Source organism: Psittacula echo, assembly GCF_963264785.1.
Source record: "Psittacula echo genome assembly, chromosome: 14".
NCBI classification, from domain to species: Eukaryota; Metazoa; Chordata; class Aves; order Psittaciformes; family Psittacidae; genus Psittacula; species Psittacula echo.
Window position 1 is genome coordinate 8,683,587 of NC_137750.1, and position 6,388 is coordinate 8,689,974.

Consider the following 6,388-nt stretch of genomic DNA (forward strand, 5'->3'; position numbering starts at 1 on the left):
GACTTCTTGGTGTGTGCTTTCAAATTTTAAGCTGGATTTTGCTTTGGAAATTTCTTTTGGGGCTGTAGTGAGGAGGGTTACAGCTCAGTCCTCTAATAGTGCCTGTGCAGCACCAAGATAGCAAGTGGCAAAAAGGCTGAAGTTCTTTATTTCTAGAAGTCTATTGTACCTTTCAATTCCCAGAGGTCCCATACAGCTTTAATTTTGTATTTATTCGTAATCTGGGTTTTGTTCATGTAGAAACTGTTATTTTGAATTTGGCAGGATTTCTGGATTTACAGCAATCCAGGTAGACTTACCATGCATATTTTTGATGGGCCTCTGTGGCCATTTCTACAGAGCCTGGGCAAAGCATCAGTGTGCTGTGTTTGCACCACATTCCACAACTTGTGGGATATATTAGACTTCTGATATGTGTCGCACAAACAGTGTGTGTGTGCATGATGTATTTACTTTCTTGGAAAGCACTTGATGGGAACATACTGTCAGGAAACAGCAAGTTCCACATCCTGTACACAAAAAACTTCACATCTCAGATTTGTCTCAGAATTGTCAGATTTTGTTTAGTGCATATACCAGGACTGTTCACATAGGAGATTTGTAACAGAATCAGTGCTTTTTAGGAGCATACATTCATTGTCAGTCTACAAAATCCTTAGCTGACACATGGTAGCTGCAGCTTTGGCTTTTAGCCCCTGCAGATATGTTATGAGTGTGGTAAATCTTGCTTGCAGAATGTTGGTTGGATGCTATGTATTATCTTGCCTTTTTGAGTAGCAGAGAAGGGATTTCACGTAACAGTGTTGGCTGTAGAGGCCGTTATAATTTGTGGATGTGAGAGCCTAAACCCCAAGGACTTGTGTCTTGTTGAGAACCAGGCATAAATTAGTACCCCAAGAGTATGGAAACACAAATAAGAATATGCTTTTGTATTCTGGAATGTGTTTTCTGCTACATATTGGCTCTCCTGACTCTTTGTGTATAATAAGCCTTAAACCCGTGTTGCAAAGCTTGGATTCAGGTGTCTGCAGTGATTGGTGAAGAGTAATTGAGATTATGCCAAGGGAGACTTTAATTCTGCATTTGGAGTTTAGGAATCAGCAGCAGGTGCTATGGAAATTAATGCTGTGAGTTTTTCTTGCACCTTCTTTCTTATTTGGAGAGCAAAGGAATAATGCCCATTTGGACATAAAGGACACTTGCTCTCTCATTTTGTAGTTTTTAAAGAACTACCATATTAGGAAGAATTCACACCCCACATTTTTATTAAATAACACTTCTGCAACTTTTGGAAAATTCCATGTCCAATTACTTATTTTGTCAAAGCAATAAGAAACGAATCAGAATTTAAGTAGATTAAATGGAGTTGAAATGAAATGTATGGTTCAGTCTTCGAATACTAAGTCGTAGTAGAATATTGTACTCTCAGTAAATTTTTCATGCTGCACTAAAGAATAGCATAGTGAATGCTGTAGGAGTACAGAGCAATTGCCTTTATTTCCCTAGAATTTAACTGGATTTTACTGCTTTCTGATAACATCTGATCAGATAGGATATAACAGAAGTTTGGCCAAAATTGTAATGTCAAGCTCATTAATTACATAGTGGACAATTAATTACATGGTGATCTGAAGGAGGCAGTGTCAGCTTGCTTTCCAAATTAGAGGTTAAGTCTTCTAGAAGAAACTTGGCAAGACCCACAAGACATTGTATTCCTAAAGACATTGCAGAGCATCCTTTTGCTGGAGCCTTGGGGCTCCAAACTCCTGCAGGCACGGGAGTGAGAGACAGGATTTGGAAGGTGCTTCTCCACAGATGCCCTTTCCAGCACAAGTCCCAGCTCCAAGCCCTCTCTATTCCTGCTGCATGTCATCTTTGCCCCCTGTGCCGTAGATTGCTGTTCCCCATTTGAAATAAACGCTTGAGTCAAGCTCCAAACGTGCGTACAGAGCACTACATAAAGAAATGTAACCATATGCTGAAGCAGTTCATGCAGTGCAGGTCTTGCCTGCTGTGTGAAGGCAGTGTGTACCACAAAAGGCAGTGTGGGTTGATTCTGAGATAATATTTTCTTCCTGCCTCCACTCTCTCCCTCCACGTAGTTTCATTTGTATTTGAATAGTTTAAAAAGCTTGCAGTCTGCTGTTGGAACCACCCCCTTCCTCTGCCCTCTTGGGGTTCACCGGCAATATTTATCTAGTTCTAATACACGCTGGCTTGCCTATAAGATCCACAGTGGTTAACTCTGTGTTTAAAATAGTGTTTCTTTCTGTGGAGGAGAAGACAACTGGCATGCTGGGCTGTGAGTTATTTGGTGAGTCATCAGTTAATATACACATCCTGAATAAAAAAGCATTGCAGCTGCTAATTTCTGTTTACTGCTTGACAGTATGTACAAGAAGGGAAAAGGTAATTGCTATGTGTAGCCTTTACTGGCTGCTTTATATATGTGTGTATATACATATATAATGGAAGATACATATTAGGGCTTTTCAGGCTCCAAGCTGCTATTTGTGTGAATGTATGAACAATGTGCCATGAGCTCTTTGTCTTTTTGTCCTCTCCCACATCCATGGCTAGGTCAAGAGGGTGGATCAGGAAGGATGTAGGACTTTCCATTGCGGAAAGGAATGATTTATAAGACACTCATTGAGATTTGGTGTTAGTGCTTGTTTTTCTCTCTCTTCAACATAATATGCCTAAGAGAGAGAAAAATACATTGGGGCTTTGTTTGGTTTTGTTTTTTTAAATTCCTCAGGTCACCTGTATGAGCAGATAAATGGAAGTAAAATGAGAAAATCCATTACAAAAATTACACATTTTGGCCACTGTTCTGATTATGTAGACATGTTGGAATCAGAGTCATGGGTGTGTTTGTTCATTTGCTGAGTTAATGCCTTCATGGATTAGTTTTCAACAGTTTCTGTAGCGATTTCAGGGCCATGATTTAAGCAGCATCTGTGTGACAGTGTGACCAAAGCCAAAGGACTTGTTTTCTGATTTCTGTTTCTGCAACAAGTGAGAACATTTTTCCAGAGTTTACTGGTTAGGCTTTATCTTCGTAAGTTTTCAATATAGACTATGCCAGGTTGCCAGTGGGTTTTGTTGTTCACAAATTTCTGCTCATCAGCAAGGAGTTCAGGGAGAATGTTTGAAGTTTTGGATCATTCCGGTACTAATGAATAAGAAACAGTGCTCTTCGTGAGAATAAAAGGGGGGGGGGGGGGCAGGTGTCCATAAATATAGCTAAGAGTCTTTTTTACCTTGGTCAGAAAAGTGGTGGTGTTGTTATTGTTATTATTATTTACAGTTCTGATTTTAGTTTAGCCTAATTCTATATGGCACAGTAAAAGAGCAAATACATGTCATTATTTCTCCTTTAACCAGGTGGGTTGTGGCTCAAAAGTGTTTTAGTAAATGCATTTTCTTTTCTAATATTCAGACAGGCAATGGCTTAAAAGATGTGTGGGTATATTCTAGCTCGCTAGTTCCTGTGTAAAGTGTAACCATGAGCTGACCTCAAAATAAACCTGGGCTTGGCACAGCTTTGTTCTAAACCTGATTACATCTAAATGTCAGATAAGTGGAAACACTCAGGAAAGTGGAAACATTCCAGCATTCTGCTATTTATGGCATCAAAACAGACATTTGAAAAGTATCAGTTCTTCATTTTCAACAACTGAAAAAGTCTTTATATATATATATATTATTAAAAAAACAAGGGCAAATGACCTTTAATTGTCAAGTTCATTGGTGTGAAAATGCTGAGGTTTTTCTCAACTCATCCTTAGTGAACTTTAGGAAAAATCAAACATGCACAATTTCAGTAGAGCAAGATAGAATTAATTTGTACTTCAGCTTTTTTTTTCTCATGGCATCTCAAAGCAGTCCGCTGAAATTTGTGGTTAAAATCCTGTGACACTCCTTTGTAATAGATGGAGCAAATGGCTTTGATAGGTTGGAAACCTGCAGCAGAAAGAATCTGAGTAAACTGGCCAAGTTTGTAAAGGAAGTCTGTGTTAGAACTGGGATTAGAGCTTATGTTTCCTGATGCCCAAGGCTTTATTCCATCTGTCTGAAAGTTGCTACCACAGGAGGAGTACAGATGACTACTGTAACTGCATTTATACTGTCCAAAATTCAAAACCAAACTAGAAGTTCTGACAGGTGACACATCTGGTTAAAGAACACCTCTCTCTCTGTTTGTATGTAGACCTTCAACAGTAAAACTATAGTTCATTGCTGCGAATTTATTATCCCATCTCCAACGGGACTTTGATTCCATAAAGTGATGACTGCATTATAGAGAGGTGCAATTATTAGATGCATGAGTATGCCAGAGGGGAAATTGCCTGTCTGACACTGGGAATGTGGTGCTCCGATGTCCACGGGTGAGTGCTGTGGGACACTTTGTACTCCTGTGTTTGCACAGATTAAAATTACCAAGGAATGAACCAGTGATATTCCTGAGTTCACGCCTGCCCTTGCAATCCTGAAATAAAAATAAGCATGTGAAGAGGGTTGAGGTTTTTTAAGGGAGCAGTAAATTGGCATCACATCATGTGCATACAAACAGACCTTATTAGTCAAGGAATTCTTTGTTTTTCTTTTGAGTTGAAATATAAGGTATAGACATATGTCTTTCAATTTAGGTCTTATGTTTTGTTGCAGATAATGCAGAGTACGTCCCATGTATATGGTAGTTTTATTTCCTCTGAATTAGATGGACTTTTGGTAAAGTGTGTGTATGGGGTAGGGTTCAGTAGAGAGAGGACATAAAGACCTTTCATGAGGTTGTAATTGTTATGTGAAGGGATACTTTGTGCATATAGTGCTAGTTTTGAAGTTTTTTTCTGTCTCCTTTATATAAATGTTTTTATACCAGTTTGACACTACTAAATTTTCTCTTCAGGTTTAGGAATTACTTGGGGTTAACAAGATTTTCTTAAAAGAGATTTTTTAAAAGGTCATAAAGGGTCTCATTTAGAGCTTAGGCAGTACACATATACATTAGGGTAAGATTTAAGAGATTTTCCTGTAGGTCTTTGTTCAGTCACATAGTTTTCCTCAGTGGCCCAACACCTGAGGTTAGAGGTGCTGCACCTTGATTTAGAAACCCACTGAATTTATTATAATCGCACATGAAGAGTGGAAGAGTTTACTCCAGGTGTGACCCCTTTCCCCCAGCTCCCTACGTGCTGCATTTCATTATGTGTTTGGCACTGTTGTTAAGGATGGGCACTGGGTTTACAAGCTTGTGCCATCCGGCTGGATTACCAGCCCTGGCTGAGAGCTCGGGCTTGCTGCCCATCCCGTCAGAGCTGCATCCCCATTCTGTACAGAGTGGTGCTTGAATGCGATAGCGAGAGAGCAAATCCAGCCAACTCTGATGAGGATATGATGAAAAAAGAACATATCTCTTCTGGCTATGAATATCCTAAAAACCTGACTCAGGTGTGCAGAGCGACTTCTAGAGCTTATGGCTACAGCTGAGGTGTTTCTTCTGCAGGAGGGTTGTGTGGTGCCGTTTGGGTGGTGGTCCTTGCCCACAAAGGGCTATTACTTTGCACAGGCTTGCCTCCGCCATTTCTCCACCACCCTCCCCGAGTCCGGGCCCGATGCACTGCCTGCAAACCCTGGAGGCAAACCCGCAGCGTGTGGTCGGAAGGGCTGGGGCTCGAACCGGCGGCTTCTCTGCTTCCCTCCAGCGGGGCGGTGCAATTGAACGCGATTGATGGGGGAAGGAGCCAATGGCTGTCCTGGAGTCCCCTAGCAACTGAGCCGCCGTGTCCTGCTAGGACCACGAGGACGGGGATGGCCGAGGTTTGCCTTCCTCCAATGGAAGCCGAGGAGGGCGGGGTTAGTGCTTTTCGGTCCACCAATAGGCGAAGGCGGGACATAGTCGCGCCCTCGTAGAAGCGGGAGAGGGGTGGGGCTAAAGTTTCGCAGCCCAATGAATGCTGAGGAGGGCGGGGGGGGAAACGAATCTCCCAATAGTGGGGCTGGGGGGCGGAGCTCGCTGCTCTGTCAGAGCGCCGCGGCGGCGGGAGGCGGCAGCGGGCTGAGAGACCGCGCTCGGGCGGCAGGTGGAGGAGCGGGGCTCCACAGCTGCTCCTCCGCGTTCCCTGGCCGTGCTGGGCGCTCTGCGCGGACAGGGTCAAGCGCTCCGTGGGAAGCGGTGGCTGCTCTGTCCTAGCGCGACGCCCGCTGCCACCGTTCCCCGCCGCTGACACTGCTGTTGCCCGGCGAGGGATGGCGCGGCGGGCGCTGCTACCGTGACGGGACAGCGCCGCTGCCTCACGGGTGCCTGTTCCCGCCAGAGCCGGGTATGCCGCTGCCGTCCCACGCCGCTGCCGTTCCACGCCACTGCCCGCCGCCGTGCCTTGGC